This window comes from Carettochelys insculpta, chromosome 1 (assembly GCF_033958435.1).
Source record: "Carettochelys insculpta isolate YL-2023 chromosome 1, ASM3395843v1, whole genome shotgun sequence".
Taxonomy (NCBI): Eukaryota; Metazoa; Chordata; order Testudines; family Carettochelyidae; genus Carettochelys; species Carettochelys insculpta.
This window is the reverse complement of record NC_134137.1, coordinates 328352995-328372278: the sequence shown is the minus strand read 5'-3', so window position 1 is coordinate 328372278 and position 19284 is coordinate 328352995.

The window sequence follows — 19284 nt, the reverse complement described above, 5'->3', positions numbered from 1 at the left end:
CTTTGCAGATTAGCTACATATCCTCCCACACCCCCTTGACCCCGCCAGCTCCCACATCCCTTTGAAGAGTTTCCCTGTGCTATACAACTCCTGACACTAGCTATTCACAGAAATGCCTGGTCTTTCACCCTATGAAAGAACAACGTACCTCTGAAAGATCAGTTTATTAGTATTATCTTAAATCACTGCTCTGGTATAACACAAAGCACTTGTGAGCCCTTATAACAAATCAGAAGTAGGTTTTCGGAAGAGAGAATAAAGATTAAACTCGAAATGTGAGTGAGCAATGCAAACAAAAGGTTATAATATAAAACAAAATCAGAAAACGCTACCTGTGGCCTATACTTACTAGCCAATGAAATAGGTTTCCCCCGCAACGTTCAGTCTGTTGCACAGCTGCCTGGCTTCAGAGGAAGAAGAATCCAAACTTTGAGGGAAACAGTCTCAGTTCCACAAGATGTTTCCCTGGTAAAGGGATACAGAGAAGCCTGTATTCACTCTGTGTTACTGTGAAACAATCTTTTGTCTTTTTCCATAGACCAGGAGCAATCTCTTACCTGTTTTTACCTCCAACTGGTTTTGACTCTTTTTGGGTGGCTGATGGTTTTCCATGGATAGTCTAAGGATGCAGCAAGGCCAGGCAGTTGAGGCTGGCAATACTTTACTGCCTAACTATTGAGGGGTGACAACTCCTTCCATCTTAAATAGGTCATCATGGCAACATATTATCCCAACCCCCCCAGTGGCTAATTTTAAAACCAAGATCTTAATGTATACTTTTCATATGGCTATGTAATTCACTAAAGGGCACATGTACATACTTCTCTAATTGGGAATAAAGGCATTTCGAAGTGTGGTGCTTATTTCAAAGCGCCCATGTCTATACAGCAAGGCTGCGTTTCGAAGCATGACTGGCTGCCAGTAGGCTAGTGAGGTGCTGGATATGCATGTCAGCACCTCATTAATGTGTTCTGAAGTGCTTCATTAACATGCCCCTTCCAAAAGGGAGAGGCATGTGTAGACACAGCTTTTACGTTTTTACCTCTTTGGGGAAGGGATAGCTTAGTGGCTTGAGCATTGTAAGTTCAGTCCTGGAGGGGGTCAGTTAGCAGTCCGGGCCTAGTTAGCAGTCTGGGGCAAACATATTTAAAAATAAAAATCTGTCAGGGATGGTGATAGGTCCTGCTACGAGGGTAGGGGACTAGACTCAATGACTCCCAAGGTCCCTTCCAGATCTAGGAGATAAGTTTATCTCCATATATTATAATTATATTAACCTCTTATGGACAAATATTCTGCAAGACAGATGTTTGATACAGTGATTTGGTCAGGTGTGAGAAGAAAGTTGTTTGCAAATACCAGAAGATCCCTGGCCAAAGCCCACATATGGGCAGAACACAGAAAAGAGGGGTGCAAGTATATTTTAAAAGGCTTTGCGTCATTCCTAAAATGTCTTGTGGACTTACATCCTTGCATAACAGACTACTGTCCAGAGCTAAAGCCAGAGGTCTGTCAGGGTGGCCCCACCCAAAGAAGCTTATAGGAGCCAATTGAGTAAATCCAGGCTCCATGGTTGGCAGCTGCAAGCCCATGAGCAGAGGGATTGTATAAGACAGCTGGGGGTGCAGGAAAGGGGAAAGACAGAGGAAGAGCCTGGGTATAGAAGGCTCTGCACCTCAGGAGCTGGGTAACCAGAGGAGTTACTGGACTTAACTTGTCTATAGGAGATGGTGGGACTTTCACACATAATAAAAGCAGGATTACCCAGAACTGGAGTGGTCTCTGCTTCAGAACAGGGGTGAGCCCAGGAATGTAAGAGGTCCTGCTACACTTGATATTGTGAGCACCAGGCATTCAAAAATCATGAACCAGGTCCAAAAAGATCATGAGATATTTTTAAAAATGTACTTTTTGGGTTCTTCATAAAGGCCAGTGCAGTAACATTGGTTTTGGTCTGTCAGCCATCTTGCCCTGCAGACAAGGGCTGCCATATTGACTCTGACCAGTAGAACATCCAGTCCTGAAGGCAAAAGGTGACCATCCGTCCCATTTTAGCCAGGACTGTCCCTTTTTTAAGCTCCCTAGAGAGTGTCACGACTTTTTTTTTAAAAAAAACAGGCTAATTGTCCCATATGTGGCAAAGCAGGGACCTGAATTTTAAAGATACAATGCTTTAAACAGCAGGGGCTGTCTGGTTAAAGAGCCCACACACCTTCTCTAGCTGGCTCTTTAAACAGACTGTTTAAACTTGCTGTTGCCAGCAGTCCGTCGGGTCAATGGGGGATGAAGTAGATGGAAGAGGGGCAAGGTGGTCAGAAGCCAGAATCAGGCTGCTGTGCACTTTGTTCACACTGCCTGAGAAAGACAGAGGAGGCTGTGTCTCACTTCACTTCCCCCCAACACACACACACATACTGCTGGCAGGTAATAGGATTGGGGTAGGGAGGGCAGAGCTCTATTGCAGGGAATGGGGGGCAGCCACTTGTGGGAAAGACGGGGGGACAGCTGCTGGGCAGTTGCACTTAGCTTGGTAGCCCACAGGCAATGAAAACCGGCAAGTCTCTGGAGTAAAGGGCAGCTGGGCCCAGACCTGAGGTTAGATGGGGAATCCTAGGTTCAGAGGAGTCCCATGAAAGGAGGGAGATAGGCCTCATGAGGAAGCAGAGACAGGGAGAAGGGGACAAGGAAGGTGAATCAGGGTGGCAGGCTGGTAGGGCTGAATTAACTCTTCTGTAGGCCAGGGCTATTAGATTTTGTTGGGGCCCCTAGGATGTGGGGTGAACACAAAAATCAGGCGTTCAGAATATGGGAGGCAGTACTCCAGGCTGGACCAGAAAGCTGAGGTGTGAGATGGGGTGAGGGTGCTCCAGCCAGGAGTGCATGGAGTGAAGAGTTTGAGGTGCAGCAGGAGGGAGCTCCAGGCTGGGGCCTAGGAGTTTGGAGTGTGGGAGGGTGCACAGCCTGGCACACTGATAGATGGGGGCCAAGGGGTCAAGTGCCCAGTACCCCAGACAATTTAAAAGGGTCTGGGAGCCCCAGACCCTTTTAAATTGCTCTGGCAGGTTTGCCAGTTGGAGTGGTATTGAAAGGTATCAGTGGAATAATATATTGTTTTGCTTTGAAAGCTAGGGGTATAATTCATCTGTTGTAAATCCACTGACGCCAGTGAAATTAAATGGGGAAGAGGGGGGTGGAAACTGGCCTAGTAGGTTTCATGCTCTTTGTATACTGCTGCAAAAATCTCAAATGTCTTACATTGTTCCAGACCCCAGCTCCAGGGCTCCTCCCGGCTCCTAGCCTCCTGTCCTGACTCCTGCCCTCCTGCACACACACACAGCCCTGATTTCCAGCAGCTCACTCACATACCCACAGCCCCCTGCTCTGCTTCCTACACCTCTCTCTCTCACTACCAGCCCTCACTCTGGAGGACAGAGAGGAAGATGAGGACAAGGCAGGTACTCCTATAAAGCAATAACCACTTAATTGTAGCTATATATTTTGAATTTTACCTAATTGTGTTATAATAATGCAGTATATCTTTTAAATGGGGGCTCAGTCACCTTAGTGCTATTTTGAATGTTTGTACTGCACAGTACTGATGGATTGGCATTGAACTCATTTAACTCCAAGCAATTTTACCAAGTGTCCCGTATTTTACATAGGGAAATATGGTCACCCTGTGAAGGCCAGGAAATCATACTGACTCTAGCTGTTAGGAGACACTGCCGAAGATGCAAGGGCAGCCATTCTTACTCACCCTGAAAGCAAGGCTGGTTACAGAAGCGCCTGCTACCATGAAGCACCTGCTGACTATACTATGCCTTTCCTTGGATAAATCCAGGATTTCGGTTACTAGGGTTCTCAGCCTAGGAACCTTTTCACACAGGCAAAAACCGAAAGACTAAAATATGTTGGAAACTGTATACTAAGGGGATGGACTCAGCTAACCAATATTGTGTCATTGTTTCCTAGTACTCCCCTGTCTGTATCCAGACACGTTCTTTTTCTTATACTTAGGTGAGAAGTTCTTTGTACAGCACAATGGGATTTTGATCTAGGACTGGGTTTCCTACCTGTTGTGGAAGTAAAAATTATAAATAGTATTCATAATGAGAAAGATGACAGATTGGATTTGATTCATTCTGTAGGACAAATATTTGTTCCAAAAACTTTTAGAAGCTGCTGGAGGATGGGGCCAACAAATTTAGACTCCCGTTGGGTTTTATGTGCTTGAAGATGCAGTCAGAGCACTTTCTATGCTGCATTTATGCCCTAATAAACCACATATTATTGCAGCATTTTGACACAAAGAATTGCTGGACTGGTGTTCCAAATTAGAGCTGTCCTGTAATTTTTCTCTGGACATGTTGATGCTTAGGTTGAAGAAAGAGCGTGCCCCTCAAGGTGACAGGTCATGAGCAAAACTGTATTGTCAAGCAAATGGTACAGGCTACGAGCAGGGAGATTCTGCATATGATGTGTTTAGTCATCCTGGTGATTGTGCTGGAGTTTTAAAATATAAATGTGCTTCAGTGAGACAAAGCCTGAATTCTTAAAACTATTTGGATCTGTCTAGAATTCCTTGTAGATATGCATGTTAATAGCAGTTCACTGCTACCCAGAGGCAGAGGACAGTCCACTGTCCTTTGGCCCTACTCTGCCCGAAAAGGGGACTGCATATATTTGCCGTACGCCACTATACCTAGGCAAGTTGAGAGGTCTGAGTTTTTATTTAAATCAGATCTGAATTTTGTTGAGGATTCACATCAACATTTTTGTCTGTGAAGCATCATTTAATTGGTAAAACTCTGTATGATTTGATTCTTCTTAAATTTGTTTTTAAGACTTCAAGCAGTGTGTCTCATTCAATGTAAGATTCCAGCTCCTATTGCAGGGCTGATGGAGATTCCAATCATCCAATGTATTCTGTTGTGATAGTACTCCCCATGATAATTGTGATGAAATAGATATGGCCGTTAGGCTTAGTTGTAATATGACAATGGGGCTAAAATTACTAATTCACATAAAATTTCTGTAAGGAAATCAGAGCACATGGAATGGATTGGAACCACATTGTCAACAGTGGGGTTAAAGTAGATTAGATAATGTTAACACCAGGTCTCAAAAAAGAAGTGGAGGTAATTATTATAAACAAGTCCAAAAAGACAATCAAACTCTACACTGGGAGTAACTCCATTGACATTACTTCTAAATAACACCAGAATCAGATCCTCTGAGTTCTGAGAAGAATACAGCTGGTTTAATGTCTCCCAAACCAAGAGTGAGCCAGTTTGTTCCTGACACACTATGATGTGCTTATTTTATGATGTGACCAGTTTTGACATTTGTGGAGCCCTATTGTTATTTATATGAGCAGGTCTTTCAGTGGCTCTGGCTGTGAACTTCTCTGAGAAACCAGCTGAAAATATTTTATTTAACAGAAGACAGAGGATGTGTGTGGAGAAAATAGCCTTTCATATTATCTACAAAGAGCAGCTCTGCATTTCTAGCTACCAATAGTCAATATAAGCAACATCATTACAATTTTAGAAAAAATAGTTGCAATGTAGAATATTGTAGTTATATTTGGATGCAGCAATGAAGGAGACAGCCATAGGAGCTGATTTAAACACGGCTATCTGCTATGGTGTCTTTATTGTTTTGGCCAGAGTTTCCCTAAATGTTGTCCATGGCTTAGTACCAGTCCTTGGGGGAAAAAAAAACAAAACGGTTCCTTAGAAAATATACAAGTTATCACCATGTACTATTATTGTGAATAAATAATAAACAGTGAAAATTCATTCATTTTTCATTTTTTTAATATGCATTTATATTTTTGGGCCACAGAAAAAAGCCAGATCCTACCTATATGGAGTTTGGGAAACCCTGGTTCTGACAATATGCACAAGTAATCCTTTGTACTGATGAAAGAGTGCCAGACCATATCAAGGGGCGGGAAAGCTTTAGAGTAGACCCCCCCCCGCAAGATACATGTGCTCTAGTTGCATGTATCTTGGGTTAATGCAACTCTGAGTGATGGGGAGCTATTGCCTAGCATCAAAGGAGTGGGGAAATGCTGGTCATTTTCCCAGCTCCTGTCCGGGCGGTAGCAGCTGAGATGCCACCACTGACAGGAGCAGCTGCTGCCACTGGCAGGAGTGAAGAAACCACTCTTGTCAGAGGCAGCAGCCTGGCTCTCCCTGCCCCTGACAGGAGCAGTTTCCCCTGGTCAGTTTCCTCGCTTCTATCAGTGGCGGCAGCTGAGAGCCTGACTCAGCTTCCACCACTGACAGAAGCAGCTGCTGCCCCTTACAAGAGCAGGGAAACCACTCCTGTTGGGACAGGGAGAGTCAGGCTGCCACCCGTGACAAGAGTGGTTTCTCCACTCTTGTCAAGGGCGGCAGCTACTCCTATCAGTGGCAGCATCTTGGCTGCTGCCCTGATAGGAGCTGGGAAAATGACCAGCGCAGCAGCCAGTCACCAGCTCCCCACCACTCAGTCATGTTCATCCAAGATACACACAACTCAAGTGCGCATATCTCGGGTGTCCACTCTACAGGCGCTCCTCTTGTTTTGATACCCCCTTGGGATCATGTGGTGCTGGTGGTACAGCACTGTCAGATGAAACAGGAACAGTCAGTAATAAAGACTCAGCTGAATCTAATGCCATTTTTTTCCACCAAGTCATTCAAATTCCGAATTGTAGCGGATTCCACTGGAGGAACAGAAAATTCTACAGGAACATTCCCAGATGCTGAGGCTACAACTTGTTCATACATTTTAAAGAGTAAGAGAGAGAGAGCCGTGCTGGTTCATACATTATTTCTACAAAGTACTGTCAGAAAAGAATGACAGGTCTTGTGCATTTCCAAGTTCTCCAGGAACCATTTCACACTGTAAACCATAGTTAAAAATCCACACTGGGGGCAGAGCTACACTATCTCAGAAGATCTACCTGTTCAGGATCGATCTTCCAGGGTTTGATTTTTTCATGTCTAGTAAAGACATGCAAAATCAACCTCTCAGGGGTGGCAGTCAACCCCTGTATTCCTTGAGAGACAGGAGGAATAAGGGAGATCAACTGGAGAAACTCTCCCATCAAATTTCCCCTGTATAGATAGTCAAGTTAGCTGAGCACAGATGCATCAATGTTTGCTACACAATTGCTGTAGCTAGCTTAGTGTGGACATAGCCTAAGATTCTGTCTTAAAGAATGATGGTGAGTCTTACACAGTAAATCAATTTGCACAGCTTAGCATTTGGCTACATATCAGGCAAAATCAGGATTAAACCATAAAGCAGTTTCTTTGCTGATGTCTGTTCTAGTGCTAGGTAAGACTTCATCCAGGATTTCTTTGAGCTGATGGGAGCTTGGGCATGGTAGACACGACAGCCCATCAGCATTGCTGTCCTGAGTCCTATGCAGAATTGACTAGTACAGGAGTGAGATGAAAGTAGCAATGCCAATCACTGCATACACACAGCAGATAATGAATTCAATGTTTTAGTCCAAAGAGTTGAATGACTGGGTGTGCTCCATCAGCCAGTTGAAATGTTTACCACACAGAGGCTACGTCTACACGTGCACCCAACTTCGAAATAGTTTATTTCGATGTTGCGACATCGAAATAGGCTATTTCGATGAATAACGTCTACACGTCCTCCAGGGCTGCCAACGTCGATGTTCAACTTCGACGTTGCTCAGCCCAACATCGAAATAGGCACAGCGAGGGAACGTCTACACGCCAAAGTAGCACACATCGAAATAAGGGAGCCAGGCACAGCTGCAGACAGGGTCACGGGGCGGACTCAACAGCAAGTCGCTCCCTTAAAGGGCCCCTCCCAGACACACTTTCATTAAACAGTGCAAGATACACAGAGCCAACAACTAGTTGCAGACCCTGTATATGCAGCACGGACCCCCAGCTGCAGCAGCAGCAGCCAGAAGCCCTGGGCTAAGGACTGCTGCCCACGGTGACCACAGAGCTCCGCAAGGGCTGGAGAGAGAGTATCTCTCAACCCCCCAGCTGATGGCCGCCATGGAGGACCCCGCTATTTCGATGTTGCGGGACGCGGATCGTCTACACGTCCCTACTTCGATGTTGAACGTCGAAGTAGGGCGCTATTCCCATCCCCTCATGGGGTTAGCGACTTCGACGTCTCGCCGCCTAACGTCAATTTCAACTTCGAAATAGCGCCCAACACGTGTAGACGTGACGGGCGCTATTTCGAAGTTACTGCCGCTACTTCGAAGTAGCGTGCACGTGTAGACGCAGCTAGAGAGGTATGGGCCATCTGAATGCCAATGCTAATGCTGATGGCTTCTTGCTCTACTTGAGCATAGTTCTCCTCAGGAGCGATGCGCTGTTGGGAAGAGCGAGCAGTTGGTTTCTCCCTGCTGTCAGCAAAAATATTTGGGGGAGCTGCACCCACTCCAAGTGGTGAACTCTCACAAGCCGGCTGCAAGGGTAGCAAGGCATCAGCGGGACTGAGAACATCAGCTTACGCCAGCACGCTCTTTGTCTCCCTCAGTGCCTTGCTGGCAACAGCTCCAGCAACTGCTGCAGCCACTCCTCCTGTGTTCTATTTTTATTGCCGCGGGTGACCAGATGGCCCACTTTTAAAGGCACAGTCCCATATTTAAGGCCCCCTGCGGGTGTCCCTATTTGTTTTAAAACACGAGCCAATTGTCCCATATTTCCTTTGTCTCTCCTTCCCCTGCTCCCATCGGGACTGGTGGGTCTGAGTGCCGGCTGGATCCTTCATCCCCAGCAATGAGTGTGTGTGTGAGGAAGGGTCCAGTGGCTGCTGCAGTGGGGGGGAGGGGGTGTGGCTAGGAACAACTGCCTCATGTGGGGCAGCTACTCCCCCGCTGGTCCATCAGTGCAGCCCTGCTGTGTCCCTGCCCTAGCCAGCAGCCCGCCCGCCCCCCTCCTCTCTCTGTCCCGTGTCCAGTCAATGCTGGCTGCTTCCTGCAGCGGCTGGTGAGTGTGGGACAGTGATGGCTGATGACATGTCACCTCTTCTGCCCCCCCATTGGCCCTTTACATACATCCCCTCTCACTGGTCTCTCCCTGCTGTGCCCCTTTACCGCCCCCTCCCCACCAGCCCTGCCCCTCCTGTTCCCAGCACGGTGTGGATGACCAGCCCCTGGCTAGATCACTCAGCTCCCCAACACCCTGGCTTGCAGGCTTCTTCATTGCCACTGCATTGGCCAGCACCCAGAGAACGCTGAAGACATCACAGTCCAGGGCACTCGCCATGAGGACCCAAACCCTCTGTGTGCCAAAGCCCCTTACAGCGCCGGCATGAGAAAATTTCACGCCCTCCCCCCCCAGCAAAGCTCTGCAGTGGCAGGGAGCAAGCTAGCTCCAGCCTGTTTGGCCCCCGCCCTGCAGGCTCCACAGCAGCCCCCCAGGCAGAGACATAGCACCCTCTTCATGCACTGTCCTCACCCTAGATCCTGCACCCAGGACCTGCAGGGGGCTGCTCTGTCCCCTGGGCACCTCCCCCTGCAGAGCCACCTCTCTGGCCAGGTTCACTGACAGACTCTCTGAGCCCTGTAGCACAACACATCCTTAGGGCTTAACCCCTTCCTGCCCACAATGTAGCCAGTGGGGACAGGAGCCGACTGGGTTATGCTTATGCCAGGGGCCGATAGCAGCTTGGAGCTGTTAGCTGCCTTTCAACACTGTGCAGGCAGCAAGGGACAAGCTGCTTCCAGCCACAGGGGAGTTGGATGGGGTGGGGGCAGGAAGGAAGAGCTGACACCCGGATCCAAAGGCAGTGCCGTCAGCAGCAGTGCAGAAGGCAGAGTGGCAATTCCGTACCGTGCCACCCTTCCTTCTGTGCTGCTGCTGGCAGCATGGCTGCCATCCAAATTGGGTACCCGCACAGTGGCCACTGCTCTCCAGCCACCCAGCTTGGAAAGCCAGGAAAACGCAGATACTTTTTTAATATTTGCAAAATCTGCCTGGAGGAAGATCTGATGACCAAAAAAGAGGTCATGTCTGGGAAAGCCTACATAACTAGTGACCCTACTCACAACCCCTTATATTAGCCTTGCTTCCCCCTTTTCGGCTGGGAGCCCCTGCTGGAGAAAGGCTGCACTTTGCGATTTCCCAATAACTCTGAAGTCCAACACGGCCAGAAGTTTCTGTCAGACCATTTCCCACAACTTTCACTGACTAGGTGATAGCTAGGGCCCTATCAAACTCACCTCCCTTTCCGGTCAATTTCATGTTCAGAGGTTTTCCAAATTGGCAGTATCACAAGTTCAGCTGTTTACATCTGAAATTCCACAGTCTTCTAACCATGGAGGTCCTGACCCAAAATAGGATTGTGCACAGCCGAGGTGGATAGGTTGCAAAATTATTGTGGGGAAGGGGGTCCCAAGAATGCCACCTTCCCTTCTGTGCAGCCTTCAGGGCATGGCCAGAGTAAGTTCCCCCCCTTCATTTCTTCCCTGCCTCTCAGGGTGGCTCTGATCTTCCCATCAAGAGTGACTGTGTAGGGGAAGGACTATTCCAGACTCTGCCCAGCCAGGCCAGACTAGCAGCTTGATGCCCCAGCCTCCTACCAGCATAGGGAAATCAGATTTCACAGTGCAGGAAAGATTTTGTCGTTCATGACACACTCCTTATGGCTGTGAAATTGACAGGGCCCTAATCAGATTGTCAGGAACATTTTTCCCTATAATGGACTGCAGTTGATGATAGTCTTAGTTGGAATATTCTGGAAATGTGACAAATGCCAAGGAGAGGTCTTCAATTCCTTGTATTTGCTGTTTCTTTTCTCTACAGCATCACAGATTAAAGGCGTTGGCAGCCCAAGCTCAGGTTCTGGTGGAAAAGGCATAAGGAGGACCTCTTGGTCTTCTCAAGTTTTCAGTACGTCTGTGTGGTATCGCCTCTGTCTCATTGCTGTTCCCTAGATGGAGGATTACATTATCATCTGCCCTTGCCTTGTTTATAACCTTGAATGGTCCTTGCCACTTGCCCAGCAGTTTTCACTTCAAAGTTGGCAGCAACAACAAAACTTCTCGCTGGGTTTAAATGTTCACATGTGGACCAACTGTTGTCAGCCCATTTCTTGTACACTCATCCCTTGTTAAATGAGTACTTCATGTACCAGTACTCGAATAAACAAGGGAGATGCTTACCTACCCTAGTTCCCACCACGAGTGAACTTCCCCCGCTCATACAAGCCTTACCTCCCTCCCCACGGTTCCAACCCCCTTAGTCTAACCCCCTTCTGCCGCCAGCCCCACAGCCCCAACCCGCTGCAGCCTGACCCCCTGCTAGCCCTGCAGCCTGACACCCCACTGCTGCTTGCACTCCCCATGGCCCCGCAGCCCCAAACCACTGCAGCCGGACTCCTGTACCAAGCCCGCGGCCAGACCCTCCCCCACCTCCTGTACCCCCGGTGGCCCCACAGCCTGACCCCGCGGCCACCCGTATGCCCCACAGCCCAACACCCCGACACCCCTGCCGGCCCTGCAGCCAGACCCCCACCCTGCCGCTTGTACCCACCCTGCAGCCAGACCTTCCCACGGTCACCAGACCCCCCCACCGTGGCCATCTGTACACCCCCCCACTGCCCCTCGGCCAGACCACTCTGTGGCCGCCTGTACCCCCCCGCAGCCAGACCCCTCCGCCGCCTGTAACCCGCATGACCATACCCCCCTGCAGCCGCCTGTAACCCCCACAGCCAGACCCCCGGTGGCCCCGCAGTCTGCTGCCCCTGCCACCTGTAACTCCTGGGGCCAGACCCTGCCCCCACCTGTAACCCCCGCAACCCCACAGCCTGACCCCCACTGGCCCCATGGCCCCAAACCACGGCAGCCAGACCCCCTTACCAGCTCACAGCCAGAGGCCCCACAGCCCTAACCCCCCACCTGAACCCTCTCTACTGCTCACAGCCCCAAACTACACTCCGCCTTTAACCCTCCCCAACCCAAGGCTCACTCACCCTTCAAAAGCAGCACCACCTACTGCCACTCCTTCCCCAAGCTGGGAGCTGTAGGAACTAATCAGAGACTTTTACATGGAATTGAATAGGAATTTAGTGTCCCTCTTATGAGTTTTTGCCTACGAGCAGGAAAGTTGGGAACCAATTGTGATCGTAAAGCGAGGGATGAGTGTATTGCGATTTCAGCAGTTTCTTCTGCAACAAAGTCTGCAGGGGCTCCAATTTTTCCCTCTCACAGAACACCATGTTGATTATTCCTAGCTCTGGCTCCTCCCATGTCTTGTGGAGGAGATCCTGGATCCCGTGGGCTTCACATATAGCAGTTCCAGTGGAGATAAGGGGAAGCAAGGGATACACCAGGCTGAGTGACAGGGAGCTGAGGTCGAGGCTCTCCAGCCAGTTCACCAATTGAATTCCAGATGAACAGAGTTCAACAAAATGTACAGTCCAATATCCCAACAAAAATGGTCAGGGCTTATCATCTCACTACCCCTCAAAGAATGGAAAGCGTGTCTGGGTCCCCCCTTGAAATGGATGGTTAGTGTGGGAGCCTCCACTCTTCCTCTCCAGTGGGCATATGGCCACATACTTCATCCAGGATTCTTCAGAGTTTACAGCAAAGGGGCCTGTAGTCTCAGGTGAAGGCTGCACCCTTCTCTCAGGCCTCAGGCAGCTGCTTCTGGCAGAATCTTTCCTGCATCCAGGACTTCTGCCACACCCTTCATCCGCACCTTCCCAGGTGCTCTCTGTTATCTCTTCCCTTTCCAAATGCAGATGAGGAGGTGGCTTGGGCTCACTCAGCTCATCTGGTCCGCTCCTCATGTCCAGGAACCTGGAAATTCACTCTGTGCTCTGGCCCATCAGAGGGTTTAGTCTGTTGGCCTCTTCATCCCTTGCTGGGAAGCTATCCTTGGATGACATTCTAGCTATCTGTTGACTGGACTTTCTTTCACCTGCCTACGCACTCATCTTTAGGCTGCTTCTACACTAGGAAGTTCTTTCGAAAAAAACAGGCCTTTTCCGAAAGAACCAGTGGAGCGTCTACACACAAAATGTGCTTTTTCAATCTGAAATCAAAAGAACACAGCATTTTTTCCAGCGGCCCTCTTCCTCTCCCAGCTGCGGAAAGGCGCATTTTTCCAAAAGGTTCTTTCAGTAAAAAACATGTGTAGATGTTCTGGGGCCCTTTTTCCAAAAGAGCAGCCCTCGTGGCGTTGGATTTTTCAATCACCGGCCCACTCTTTCAAAAGAGTGGGGGCTGTGTGGATGCTTTCAAGGGAAAGAGTGGATCGATTTTTTGGATCCACTTTTTTGTGTGGGGATGAGCTCTTTCAAAATAAGTTTTTTGAGAAGAGATCTTCTGGAAGAACTTATTTTGAAAGATCTCTGTAGTATAGACATATCCTTGTAGATTAGAACCTTTTCCTATTCCTGTGGGTTGCCTCATTCCTAAAGGACAGTGTCTGATAGAAATGTAGTCAATAGTACAGTGCTCATCAGTCCCACGTGTGTGTGTGTGTGTGTGTGTGTGTGTGTGTGTGCGCACACACGCAGGGGGTGGCTAATAAACATGCAGCTCAGAAATTGTTCTGTGCGAGCAGAGGTGATGACCTGGCTTGGCAGACGCAGGCTACTATGAAAGGTTTCATTGCTAGCAACTCCAGGACAATGATTGTATAGCTTGTTTCCTTTATCCTTTTTCAGCAAATCCCCTCCAATCACCATGTGTTCAGAACTGCCTGTCGAATTGACAAAGCTGTCCTTCTGGCAAAATGAGAAGCTAACTTCTATTGTGGAAACAGTCATGCCCTGCATCTTCCAAAAGGCGTGTGAGCCTTCTCCTCTCTCTGTCTGAAATAGACCCCACTGAAAATTTTCCAGTGGATCACTGTGCTGTGAAAAAATACTGATCCATTGAAATTAAAAGTTCTATGGTTGTGCATCTATTCAGACACAAATTTGCTAAACAAGTATAAAAAAGCTCACTTGATATGGAACACTTCTTTTTTTTTGTTTTGCTATTTTAAGTGAACTAAAATACCAATTGCAAATGCTGAATCAGACTAACATTTATCAAACATCATAGTAATTTCCAGTTACCTAATACCAACTACCAATTGCTTTTAGATTTTATATTTCTTTTAAAATATAAAATGAAATACTTGAATTGGAATAATTCTGATAGATTTTTTTTTTCAGAAACTGTTTTGGGGAAATGTTCAACACAGGAACAGAAACTGGGTTTGGACCTGGCCCATGGAGCAGGCACAGAGGCACCTCCCCACTTGGCTATATGTTTCAAGTTATTGTTTCCCATGAGGCCTTGGGCTGGAAAAGGGTGGATCAGGAAGGACCTAGGTTCCCCTACCTCTGCCTGCTGACTTCCACTGTTAGATGAGAAGGGTACTGATTCTCACTGCTAGGCAACCCAGTCCAAAGTATTGCCACTTTTGGCAGGTATGGACAGCAACCTTTTCCCCTGACAGTCAACAGGCCCAATTCAGTCGGTATGCTTGGAGCACAAAATAATCTGAGGGGCAAGAAGAAGACATCAGTTCCCTCATAGTCTTTAGCCCAGCAGTTTTGTCAAAGTGCTCAGTGGAGAGACCAGGTTCAATTTGCCCCTTTACAGGACGAAAAGGGATTGGATGGTGGATTTCCTGCCTCTGAGATGAGTGCCATAACCACCAGACTATTGGGTGATTCACACTTTGGTTCAATGTATAGTTTCTATAGATAGTGTCACTGGAATATTCCAGAGTCCAGTGACTTGGGCACTCACCAGAGAAGAAGGAGATCCACATTTAAACCCTTTATCAGAACCATGTGACTTGAACTAGGGTGTCCAACTGAATACACTAACTACTGAACCACAGGTTAGTAGGAAAGGCTAGTGCTGCTGCCTCCACTGCCCACAGGAGGTTGGAACTTAACTCCCTGCAAGGTGGGACTTTTAGGACATGCCCCCTCTTCTCAACATCTGCTAATGGCTAGTTTAGGTAGCACCCGACTTAGTACACAGGCTTTTGTTTATCCCCTTCTTAGGCACCTGTATCTCTCCAGCATTGTATAGGGAGCCTAGGTATCTGACTCAGGGTGGTGGAAGCCACCGGGTGGATAGGCACCTGAAAGTTAGGTGCTGCAGCACCCACAACCCATTATGGATTTGGGCCATAATTGCTCCAAGCATCAGTTCCCCATATTTAAAATGGGTATAATAGAACTGAGAGGGCTGTATGATGCTTATGTGTGTCAGTAGTGGGGCTAGATAATGGAGCCAGGATGCTGTCTGGCAGAAACTACCTGTGTTCCAAATACAACTTGCACACCGGTGAACTGAGAATTTCATTTCAAGTGCTATTACTCAACCTTGTCGTCAACACACTCTGACTCGTCAGGAAAAATGTTTTGCACCCACATAAGCCTGAATCCCATTTGCAAATGGGCTGCTGCACAGAACATTTGCATACTGCTATTGCAGGTGAAACAGCCTTATTTACAGGTGTGAAGCCTTGAAAATAGAGCCTTTAGTATCCAGCCTCTATCAAACTATTGGAGAGTGTTCCTTCCATCTGCCCTGGTCTAGAAGTACCAAAAATTTCGTAAGTAAATTAGGGTTAGATTATACTTTGAGACACAGCCCTGGGCTGGGTGTGGTTCAGAAACCACCCCAGCATACCCAGTGATCAGGTATCCCTCTGAGGCACACTTCTCTTCTTTCCTCTCAGGGTCATAAATTCCAAGGTCAGAGGGACTAGTGTAATCATCTAGGCTGACCTCCTGTCTAACACAGGCCATGGAACTTTTCCCTAATGGTTCCAAGTGCAGATTTAAAAAAAAAATCCAAACAACTTTAAAACCCCCTGTGATGGAGAATCCACCATGATCGTCGGTAAAGTGTCCCAATGGTTAATCTCCCTCACTGATTAAAAAAAAAAATGATTATTTTTAGTCTGATTGCTCTAGTTTCAACTTCCAGCCACTGGATCATGTTGTACCCTGCTCTGCCAGACAGAAGAGTCCATTTATAACAATGTTGCTCATGTAGGTACTTCTAGATGATGATCAAATTACCCCTTATGACCCCAGTATAAAGTGTGTTTCCTAGTCTTTAATTCACGGTCATAGTTCTTTGTTGAACCCTCTCCAATTTTTCATCATTCTTCTTTAAATGTCGGTACCAGAAATGGATACAGTATTCCAAGAGTAGCATTTGCATCAGTACCAAATGCAAGAGTAAAATAATCTCTCTTTTGCTACTTAAGATTAGGGTTAGCATATTTGAACTTTCAAAAAAGAAGACACTCCTCAGAGGGAGTGTATCTGGGTCAATATCTACCAGCTCACGTTGTATTAATGTACCAGATATACTATAACACATTAATACAACATGTTAGTAGATACTGCTACAGATACACTCCCTCTCCCTCTCTTTTGAATGTTCAGATATGGTGACCCTACTTAAGATTCTACTCTTCATGCATCCAAGAATTGCATTAGTCCTTCTGGTACAACTTTGCATCAGGAGCTCCTGTTCAGCTGTTCATTCACCATGACTCCCAAATCCCTTTCAGAATCACTACTTCTCAGGATAGAGGCCTCCATCCTGTAAGTATGGCCTATATTCTTCCTTCCTACAGGTACACTTTAGCCATATCAAAATACATATTGTTTGCTTCTGTAACCCCCACACTTTCTGGGTGTGGAGTACTGGTTAATCCTATGGCAATGAGACCACTTACAAAGAGACTAATGAGTGTGATCTACAGGCTTAGCTAAGGAGCAGCTGGCTTTTGGCTCAGGCAGCAGAGGCTCATGCACTAAAGCTCCAGAGGTCCCAGGTTCAATTCTGCCCACAGATGACCAGGGTCTGCTGGTGATACACTTGGGCTACTTTTGAGAGCACAGTTAGTTAGGCTTCTTGTCCTGAGTTGAGAATCAGGAGCCAGAGTAGAAGCCACAAGGCAAGGGTCCAGTTGGACTTGGGGGTAGGATGGAAGAGCAGGACCCTGGCACAAGGCAGAAATTGGAATGGAGAAAGACCTGTGGGATAAAGAGAACAGGAACAGGCTGAGAGGCAGGTATCAGGTAAGTAAGCAAATCTGAAGCATGCAGAGATTCAGCTAATTTGTCAGACAACCTTCTGTGCCGTCTCTCACTTAAGTAGCATGGCCACGCCAATGAGGGCAGGGGACTGATGTCATCTCCTATAGCAGAGTCTCCCAAACTGGCAGGCGTGCCCGCGTGGGGGGCATGAAGAAATTCCTGGAGTGGGGAGACACAAGGCACTCCAGCCCCCCTTAACATTCTCCCAGCCCCAAGAAAGAGCCGGCCCTTGCTTCCGGCTCTCAGCCCCTGCCATTTCACATGGGCAGCCCAGCACAGCCACCATAAAAAGCAGGCAGGTGGCGAAGGCCCACGTGGAGCTAGCTGCCTCCTGTAAAGGTGAATGAATGTGTATTGGGGGGAGGAGGATAAAGTTAGATGGGGGGGCTGGCTGGGCCTTGCTTTGGGGGAGAGGAGGAGCTCAGGTGGGTGGCTGACAGGCGGCTGGGGTGGCTGGCCTGTGGCTATGGAAGGGCAGCTCTGGTGGCTTGGGCAGGGAGCTTGGGCGGCTGTCCCCGGGAACGTGAGGGCTTGGGTGGCTGGCCCCAGCAGTGCTGGACTCAGGCAGGTGGCTTGGGCAGCGGCTGGTGGGTGTGCAGTTGGTGGGTGTGCAGCTGGACCCAGCAGCCTGGGGACTCAAGTGGGTGGCTGGCCACAGGAGTGTGGGGGCTCAGGCGGGCAACTTGGGCAGTTGGCCCATGGCAGGTGGGTGGGCTGGTTGGGCAGCTGGTGGGAGGGCAGGCGTCTGGCCCCAGCAGCACAGGGGCTTGGGGGGTTGGCATCTCTGGCAGTGTGGGGCTTGGGCAGGCAGCCCCAGCAATACAGGGATCAGGCAGCTGGCCAGCTTGGGCTGCGCCAGGCTGGATGGTTCTTAGTCGGTCTCCTAGGATTTCCTAACCTATGAAGAAAACGCAGCAGCATCTTCCACTTTAAATTCATTTGTTTCTCCTGTTTCTGATGTTAAATTACATTTTTATTACATTTTTGGGCCAAGAAAAACTATTTGTGCTTATTTTTAATTTTAAATATTTTATGGCAATATTTTGTGTTTATTTTAAATTAGGAATTGAATGTTTTGTTACAAGGGGGGGGTCGGATAAAGGTAAAGAAGAGGTGTGAGGGTTTCTCAAAAGTCAAAAGGAGGGCATGATGCTGAAACCTTTGGGAACCCCTGTCCTACAGTGATGGAGCCATAGGTGAGCTTTTCTCCACTGGTGGTGGTGGCAATGCTCTGGTGACCCACGGACCCAGATTTGAGTGCCCAAGTTGTTACCAGCAGCTTATTAAATGATCCAGCTCCTTCTGTATCAATTCCTTATCATCCAGCTGTGGGTAGTGGGGAATGAATAGCAGGTGCACAGTGTGTGTGTGCATGTTCCTGCATGCCAGGACCTGCGATCGGGGGAGCTTGCTCAGGAGGCTCTTCCTTCCCTGTACGGATAGGTAGCCCAAGTCATGACCTGGTCATAAATTTGAGATACTTGGGAAAATGTCTCTTACCTGGAAGAAAAGTAATTCTTGCCAAAGGAGGCAGATTCCCAGCTTGAACTCACTCTTCTTTAAACGTAACTCGGGGCTTTTGCTTTTTTATCCTATTCGACAAAGGCAGAACGTGCAAATTACATGTGATCGGCTTTCCCCAATAGTCAGTCTTTTAATAAATAGATAAATATTCTTGAATCAAGCTTCTGCAGCTGCCTGCTGTGAATTTAATTTACTGTCATGTGTATCATGGTCTTACCAAGCATTTTCAGAGGTTTCACAAGCATTACCCACATGTGACGGGGAAAATAGCTGAAGCTTATCTATCTTTCCAAGGAAATAATTACTGCATGCATTTCAATATTATCCCCTTCTCCTGTGACAGCAAGGTCATAAGGATCTCTGGTGCTCTGAGGAAGTAAATAGCTGGTAAATCCACTGCTCCCAGCAGTAACTGCTGGTGCAGGGAGTTTGAAGCTGCCTGGGGAGTTCCACAGACATCAACCAAGAAGCAAGAACTGTGGATACAGACGGAGCTGCTAACACTTCTCTGCTTTGCTCCCATGTCTGTGCTTCCCCATTAAACAAGAACACAATGTTCAAAGAGAAAAATTCAAAAGAACCAGAGGTAGACAGCAGAGCCAAACTTGAAAGGAGTACACAGTAGAAAAGGATATGCTGGCATAAAGCCCTGTTTCAAAGAACAGCTTAACAAACAGCCATCCG